We start from the raw sequence: 9270 nt of genomic DNA, 5'->3' as shown, positions 1-9270 counted from the left end.
GAGATTTGTACAGGACTCATCTCAACTTGGAATACTCTACAATCATGATAATGAATATCCACATTACCAGGATGACTGGTCTCTATCTCTATCCTGTAGGCATGTACACAAATGCATCATACATTTTTATTGTTAGCAGTATGTAGTGAGGTCATAGTGAACTGCATTTGGTTGGTTTCGTAGTTATTTTTCCCTATTTTTCTTATTTAAATATGAAAGGCATCAAATAAATAGAAGTACTTTCCATGGTCACTACCATCAAGCTTGGAATTGTCAACAAGTAAATATTTATTTTGTTTGTATATTGTCTTGTAGAACACTCACTAACAGATTTCATTTGATCAATTGAAATTCTATTCAAATGGTACACAATACAGTTTATTCTACTGTCATTCAAAGGAACCTCTAAATGCCATTAGCACAGTCTCATAATTGGCCTTTTCCTACAAGTCAACTCAAAAGAGAGCCCTAGCATCTAACGACTATTTGTTTTCCATTAGATTTCTCTTGTTGGGGGGGCAATAAAAAACAACAATAGGAATAAGGCTTTTGGATGCTCTTCCTTTTATTTTCTTTTATGTAATATAGAAGAGATATTGACCATTGAGTTTGGGATTCCAGATACATATGAATGTTGGTCTCTTTGGTTTATGCTTAATTTTCCTAACTAAAGTCTAACACATGAGCTCGCACTCATGCTAGAGAAAGACAAATTGAGGTCTTCACTGGCTAAGGCAAAAGCCAGAAGACCTTTACTCGCTACATTTTCAATAGATAGCTAGTGTGATGTTAGGATATTGGTGATATTTTACATCTACTCCTATGGTGGTGGAATCAATCACTGATACCAAGCTTGTAGTTGTTGGAAGTAGTGATGAGTACTAGGGATAGGGTTGTTGGATTCTCTCAGACAAACGGAGTTGACCATGATGTTAATCTTGCTTTGAGATTCCCTAATATCGAGGGAGTTGATTGTGATGAGGTTGTTGCTTCAATTTCTAGCATTTTTGAGGTACATGAGAGGATTCTCATGTTCATATTTGATGATGACTTGGTTGTTGTTGTTTCCCTTTTCCATTGAGTTTGATATTTTAGGATCAAAGAGTTGAGATGTATGCATATTTCATCTTATGCTTTGATGGACCTTGTCTACTTGTCTTGGTCCTCTATGAAGATATGGTTATCTTTGTAGGATATCTTGAGTAGCTCTTGATGTGGTTCCATAGGATTTTTCCCCATGATGATGACTTGAGGGATGATGGAGGTTGGCATGTGCCTTATGATCCAAAGTTATGTTCCTTCAAATTCAAAGGTGGTCAACATTCTTTGGAGGTTTGAGATGCTACGATAACATCTTGTGTTAACATATATAGTGATACTTCTACAACATACAAGATCTAATATATGGTGATACTTCTATAGCATACAAGATCTATATTTTGACACGTCAGGAGACTATGGTGAGTAGAGATGTGAAGTTTGATAAGGATGTGAGCTCTTCCAATTCACGTGATTCTCCTTCAAATATTGAGAAGAATTAAGAGGAGGTTGTTGTTCCAAAGATAGGTTCAAAGACTCAAGATGAGTCAAATTTGGAAATAGATGAGGTGAGGTTGAGAGTAAATATGCCCTCAACCACTATCCTAGCATGTACAAGATGAAGATGGCTTTCCTAGACATTGTAGGAGGCTCCAAAGCATGTAGGAACAACCAAATGTTTAATGAGGGAAAGTATACCTCCCACGAGATATTTTAGCCATGTTGCATTGGCTTCTTCCATCTGAGTCTTCCAAGTATCTTAAGGAGGAGAGGTGTGATACCTCGATGGAGGTGTTTGGGTTAATTCTGAGAGTGTAGAAACTACATATTTGCAAATAATAGACTTGGTGGACTTCTAGAGGGAGTTGATAGGTGTTCATAAAACACTTTTCTCATGAGAAGGAAGTGTTAGCTTTTCATATTATTCCAAAAGTGTTTCACCTTACTAGGAAAGCACCATGTTTCCTAGCCCCTCAGCAATGCTTCATGGGCACATGAATGGATTAGTTCAAGTGGATGCTTGACCTTGGTTAAAATACCAATATGGTGCTCTTTCCTAGGAGGTTTACACTCCAATTAGCTTGCTAAGTAACCCACTGGGTGCACACATTGGGAGAGTTGATTACTCAACAAGGAGAGGTGCTAGCATAAGAAGAGGAGCATTGGGCACTTAACCCTTGGAATTTGGACCATGTGATATGAGGTATATGACATATGGATGGCCCCTTGGTTGGTCTGTAATGAACATGCACATGTGGAGGTGGTTTTCTCTTGATTTGCTAGACCTCAACTCAATGCTCATGTGGCTTCCTTCTCTAGAGCATTGGAGATCTTGTCAAAACATGTTACTTGCTTGGAGGACACCTTACACTAGAGGAGGACTATTGGACACTTTAAAGCAATGCATTTAGCCCTAGATGGCATTGGGTTGCTTGGATATTTGCATTGAGGCTTAGAGTTGACTTAGGGACACCTAGGCTGGAACAATGATCAAGTAAGTGGAATGGATGAAAAGGAGCACATGGATTAGGAAGAGGGATAGAGTCTATGTGGGCTTATGGAAAAAAAGTGTGGACACACCATGTGTAGCAACATCACCTTAGAACCTTGATTTTGTAGGACATCATCCTTGGAGATTGACATGTGTACCTTTAGAGTGTAGCACTTCACACATGCAGACCTACTTGTTTGTAGTAGATTTCTTGTAATGATTTAGGCCCACTTGTGTCTTGTTGGCATATATATAAAAGAAGAAGAGAGTATTTTCTTTCACTCAATCATTATTGTTCAACTTCTATTTAGAGATGGAGCACTGGGGTTTCATGAGATAACCCTAGGAAGGATATGGTGAAAAGACTGTTTTGATCTCTCTCTCTCTCTCTCTCTCTCTTTGGTTTTTTTCTTGGTACATTCTCCTCTTGTATTGGAGGTGCTATGGTTTCTTGGAGCACTTAGAGCATCTTTAATACTAGGTTTAGGGTTCATCCCTTGGAGATTAGAGTTTTATGATTAAACCTTAGGTGGTACTATTGAAGAGGAAAGAGGAGACATCTTGCTTGAAGCCAAAAGTCTTGATAATTTGATACTAATTTGTAGATGACCTCTAGTAGAGCTAGGGTTTTCATTGTTTTCCAGCTAGGGTTTTGGAGAGCTAGAAAATTGTACTAACATTGTGATGAGGCTATGGTATGTACATATACTTCATTTTTATACATAAATATGAAATTTCCAGTTGTCCAAAATTGTCTCAATTGAAAATTTGATTTTCAGTATTCATCATCTTGGTTTGTTAATTTCTAGTGCTAGTTTGCAACTTTGCCATGCTGATTTGACATAAGTGAAGGTTGAAATTGTTAAGTGATTACACATTGATATAAAAGATAATAGGGCAGATTTATTGATATACATCTGCATTGATTGCAGTGATTCCAGATCTGATTTTATGCTCGGAAAGTGTGCCCCAAGGCTGAAATTTGTTGGCATATGTTTGGTATCCTTACTCTTGATTTTCCCAGTGGATTGGAGTTGAAGTGAATCGAAATATTATTAACTATTTGTTGCTGTAATTTATACTTCAACTCAGCCCTAAGACTGATTTTCATAGAAATTGGATCTAGGAAACATCCAATGTGAGTCAAAATTTTAGAGTTGCATTAAAAGTCAGAATTCCAAATGTTCTACAATTAATTCAGAGGGTAGTGAAAGATTTGCAGGATACCAAATTTATTTATTTCCCATCCCTTTGGTAGTATAGACCTGCAGAGGTCTTATTGTCTCCATCTACAAATACACAATCATATATCCATGAAGAATGGTTGCAATCACATTGTCTCCATCTACTAATCCACAATCATATAGCCCAATCAATGCCAAGGAGCGTAGGGTAGGGGTTGCTGTCATCGACAATTTCTATTACTTCAAAGTCATCCAACACACTTGCACCTTCAATATCTACTGTCACCCCTTACAGCTACCCCATGGGAATGATCTTCTGCTTATTTTCCATCCTTAACTGAATCGAAGACCACTGTGCGGGTCTTCCTATCCGTTCCCAAGTCTGCTTTAGTAGAACATTCGCGTTTGACACTAGATCCAAAATAACCTCATCCATTTCATATTCTCCTATCTACATGGTCAATATCATCTCTCATCCTATCCTTGCTTTATGCTTACCAATCATTCGTACCATGAATGGTTCACTTAAGGTGTTTTCTCGCGCATCTATTTATAATCTCATGTAATCCCTTCACAGCCTTGCTATCGGGCAACAACTTCATGGAGGTTTCTAGAAAGGTTGTAAGCATAGAAGGGTCCATTTCCTGATCAGGATTATCCTTGCTCCCTGAGGTGGAGGCCTCAGTGAAGCTCTTATTTTCTTCCATGAATTTTTCGTGCGCACGCTCCAAACGAAATTGAGTCTCCTTCATTGGTGCTTTGCGAACCTGTGCACTGTCTTCGGGCTATTTCCCTTTATCATCCCCTATTGAAATTCTGCTTCAGAGTACTGTATTCACATTTGGATCCTCTTCGCGAGGCATAGACCTCATCATATGTAAGTTCTGTGTCAGCTGAGGTGGTATCACCCCTTTGTCGTGTATCCTTGATATTAGCATAGGACAATCTTCTGCTTCATGATCAAACATAGTGAAGTATTTGCACAACAATCACATAGGGTTAGTGCTTTCACGGTCATAGTGTCTTGGTCCTCTGTAATTCTAGCAGATTAGCTATTCCTGACCTCTACCAGATCCTCTTCTGCCTTGGCCTTGTCCGCACCCATGAAGTCCTATTCGTGCCATCCATGCATTCTGGTTAGGGGGCGCATTTATGCCTGAACCCTATAGGTGGGTGTTCTCTTCATCATCAATTCATAACTTCTATAGTTGCACTCATCATGCCCTACCAACATACAAAAATTTTAGACCAGTTGTTGTGGTGTTTGTGCAAACTTCTGTAGCAAATGACAGTTATTTGTTGTAAGTTTTCCTGCTACCTAAAATATAGCATGCCACGACGCAGGCCCCGCGCTTGGTCCCACTTAATCTTCTGTCATCAAACGCATTGGTCCTCCTCTTGCAATATAGTTCGTAAAGACCGGGCAATGGTCTTTTTCATGCCCCCGACCTTTACATTTCAGGCACCATACCTCTTCGCGCACCTCCGGTCAAACTGTTCTATCTTGCTTCAAGCTTTGCATTTCAATGTAGAGATTTTCCAACTACACATGGATCTATTGAACCCCCAGATTCAGATCTTGCATCGGTGTTTTATGCAGTCTCATTGCAATCTCCAAGGCCTCTGCCTGAGTCATTATCATTTTTTGTGACAACGCAACCCTTAGGTGTGGCAGGACTGAAGACACGAACCACTCGTGGTGCTGTCCATCCCTTAAGTTCATATTAGCTTTGTAGATTTTACACTTCAACCTGTTATCACTGAAAATTCTAATGCCAAAATTTCAAAACCGCTCACATTAGTTTGATGCGCATAAAGCCTTTTTGTAGTTTCGCAGCACGACATGTTTTAGGCTGCGCTAGAAAATTGGGGATTTGTTCGAATCCATAGCAACTGTCATGAAAAATAGCTCTGGGGTGGATGCATTTTACACGAGGCATGCTCTCAAGCTCCTGCGTGTATGCTTGTCATCAGTTCTGAATCTGAAGGGAAATCTCCTAATACTTCTGAGCAGTTAAAAGATTCAGCGTTCAAGGTCGATATGGAGTATTAAACATCCAGCTCAGCCAAATTGAAAAAGAGACGAGGTGTCAAAGAACAAGGAGAAGTCATTATGCATAGAAAATAGAGTTAGAGTCATAGTTAATATAGAACTCTTTAAAACTCCAGTGAGCACTTTATTGTATTTAATAGTTAGTTGCATAGCTAATAGGTGTCATTAGAGGTAGTTATCGAATTCCCCTCATGCTGTAGGAGGAAGCTCGAATTAGTTAGAATAAGGATTCTATATATAGCCGAAACAACAATGTAATGAGGGTTGGATATTTTATAAAACAGAGTATTGTTTTGGCTTATGTAAAGACAGAGTTTCAGTAATATAATTTGGCTGCTTTTCTTCTCAGGATTCATGAAGGATTTCCATGTTCAGAATGTGTGTTTTTATTCTTTCCTTAATGTCTTTTACAGTTGCATAGATGTGTAATCACTCAGAATTCACTGATTGTGCTCTGATTTCCTGTATGCATTTATGAACTGTGGTTTTATATGAGTTGTGTTCTGAACATCCAAGTGCTAAATGCCCTGACATCTATGTAAAGGCAGTATCATTGTTTACTGAGGTGCTATTGACTCCATAGGCCCAATGGAAACTAGTTTAATGTATTTCCAACATTCATTTTTATCATTGTTATTTCACAAGAGTTAGCCATCTTATTCTTAATCAAAATCAATAACCCTATGAGAGAGCCCTCTCAGGCTAAGGAGGCTAAGCCTTAGTCAAAAGATTGGTTTGAAATAGTTACTTGAAGTCTTCTTGGTCAGCAGCCTTCCAGGGCCTGATTTTGAGATAACATTTTGGTGCGTCTGACGGGAGTCTGGAGATTATTCATTCCCGAAATTAAGAGGTTGAACTTCTTAAGGTAGCAGGAGCTCAGACATCTATTTGAGGCTGCAAAACTACCTTGGTGACTCCACACATCAAATAAGAAATTGGAAGGTGAATCCACTGCTAGAAGATCAGTATCTTGATGAAGTTTCAAGATGAATTCCACTGCGAGAATGAATGGCAGGTATGCTCCTATGAATCGGTCTCATATCCCTGGTTTTCCAAATCCTATGCCAGAGGTTGATTGGTTAGATGATCTTCCAATATTCAAAGATGAAAAGAAGGATAATGCTGCTCTTCATTTGGTTAAATTCCACATGCATATACGCAGTCTTAAGGTTCATTTCCCTGAAGATTGTCTCATGAAAATGTTTATGACCACTTTAGAAGGAAAAGCATGGTCTTGGTATAAAAGTCTGGAAAATGGTTCAATATATTCGCTTGCTAGTTTTCATGATGAATTCTGTGAAATGTATAAAGAAGGTTATCCTTCCTTATTGCTGCTTAAAGATTGCTGTAGACATTCTTTAAGTCTTATTCAGTACTTGGAAGATTGTTATGATGATGATGAATTTATGGATGAAGAAATTTTAGAGGCTCTTCATAACAATGCATTCCAACACCGAGAAGAAAGTATAACATCTCATGAAACGCAGCATGAAGATCAGCAGGGGTTTATTTGTGAAAACCATGTTTCATCCTTTGATGTTGATGTAGAGATGCAGCAGATTTATCAGGCTTCAGATCATTATGAGTATGAAATAGATTACAAACAGAAAGAAGAAGTACTGGAAGATAGCTTTTACGACCCTCAGGCAGAGGAAAAGGTTGCTTTTTTATGTCAAACTTCTCAGCAACTTACAGCAATAACTGATCATAAGAAAGAGGAAAATTACATTGTTTGTAGGTAGCATTCAGAAAAGCAGTTCGATAGCATATCAAAAGAATCTTGTGTGGTTGAGAATCAGCTGTCTAAAGATGTAGAATGTTATGATGATCATCAACATAACCATGTATTCTTTGACCCTATAAGTGAATATATGGACAAGCTTTGCACTCCGGTCTTTCATTTTCATTTGTATTATGAAGATCAAGTATATTATGAGTTGATGTGGTCATCTCACTACCATGGTTATTTTGAGGTTGAATGCAGTCAAGAGCCTCCAATATCAGAGAAGACAATTGATTGGCTTTATTGGAAATATCATGTTGCTTGAGCTACAAGTGGAGCTTGCAGCTGATAGGGTAGGTAGGTAGGAAAGTGCAAATAAGCTCAAGGTGACTGAGCATTTTTTTTTTCAGTAGTGGTAGATTTCTTTTTCCCACAGTGATCATCAAGTTTAAGCCCGAGGTGAAGGCCCAAGAAGCTGGAAAGGGATGCTTGTCAAGCAAATTTCTGTTTGTCATAAATGGATAAGGCACTGGACCTGCGAGTTCTTAGTGTACCACAAGGGCACACTATCCCAAGTGGAGCCACTGTTATCACTGAAAATTCTAATGCCAAAATTTCAAAACCGCTCACATTAGTTTGATGCGCATAAAGCCTTTTGTAGTTTTGCAGCGCAACATGTTTTAGGCTGCGCTACAAAATTGGGGATTTGTTCGAATCCATAGCAACTGTCATGCAAAATAGCTCTGGGGTGGATGCATTTTACACGAGGCATGATCTCAAGCTCCTGCGTGTATGCTTGTCATCAATTCTGAATCTGAAGGGAAATCTCCTAATACTTCTGAGCAGTTAAAAGATTCAGCGTTCAAGGTCGATATGGAGTATGAAACATCCAGCTCAGCCAAATTGAAAAAGAGACCAGGTGTCAAAGAACAAGGAGAAGTCATTATGCATAGAAAATAGAGTTAGAGTCATAGTTAATTTAGAACTCTTTAGAACTCCAGTCAGCACTTTATTGTATTCAATAGTTAGTTGCATAGCTAATAGGTGTCATTAGAGGTAGTGATCGAATTCCCCTCATGCTGGAGGAGGAAGCTCGAATTAGTTAGAATAAGGATTCTATATATAGCTGAAACAACAATGTAATGAGGGTTGGATATTTTATAAAACAGAGTACTGTTTTGGCTTATGTAAAGACAGAGTTTCAGTAATATAATTTGGCTGCTTTTCTTCTCAGGATTCATGAAGGATTTCCATGTTCAGAATGTGTGTTTTTATTCTTTCCTTAATGTCTTTTACAGTTGCATAGATGTGTAATCACTCAGAATTCACTGATTATGCTCTGATTTCCTGTATGCATTTATGAACTGTGGTTTTATATGAGTTGTGTTCTGAACATCCAAATGCTAAATGCCCTGACTTCTATGTAAAGGCAGTATCATTGTTTACTGAGGTGCTATTGACTCCATAGGCCCAATGGAAACTAGTTTAATGTATTTCCAGCATTCATTTTTATCATTGTTATTTCACAAGAGTTAGCCATCTTATTCTTAATCAAAATCAATAACCCTATGAGAGAGCCCTCTCAGGCTAAGGAGGCTAAGCCTTAGTCAAAAGATTGGTTTGAAATAGTTACTTGAAGTCTTCCTGGTCAGCAGCCTTCCAGGGCCTGATTTTGAGATAACACAACCTATGATCTAATTCCCAAGGTGTCTCACCTAGTTTCATCATGATTTCCCTGAACCCCACAATCAACTGTGCCTCATATTTAGGCATACTAAAC

This window comes from Pinus tabuliformis, chromosome 3_2 (assembly GCF_031772625.1).
Source record: "Pinus tabuliformis cultivar Carrire ecotype Pingquan chromosome 3_2, CPIR1, whole genome shotgun sequence".
Lineage (NCBI taxonomy): Eukaryota > Viridiplantae > Streptophyta > Pinopsida > Pinales > Pinaceae > Pinus > Pinus tabuliformis.
Note: the sequence above shows the minus strand (reverse complement) of the source record.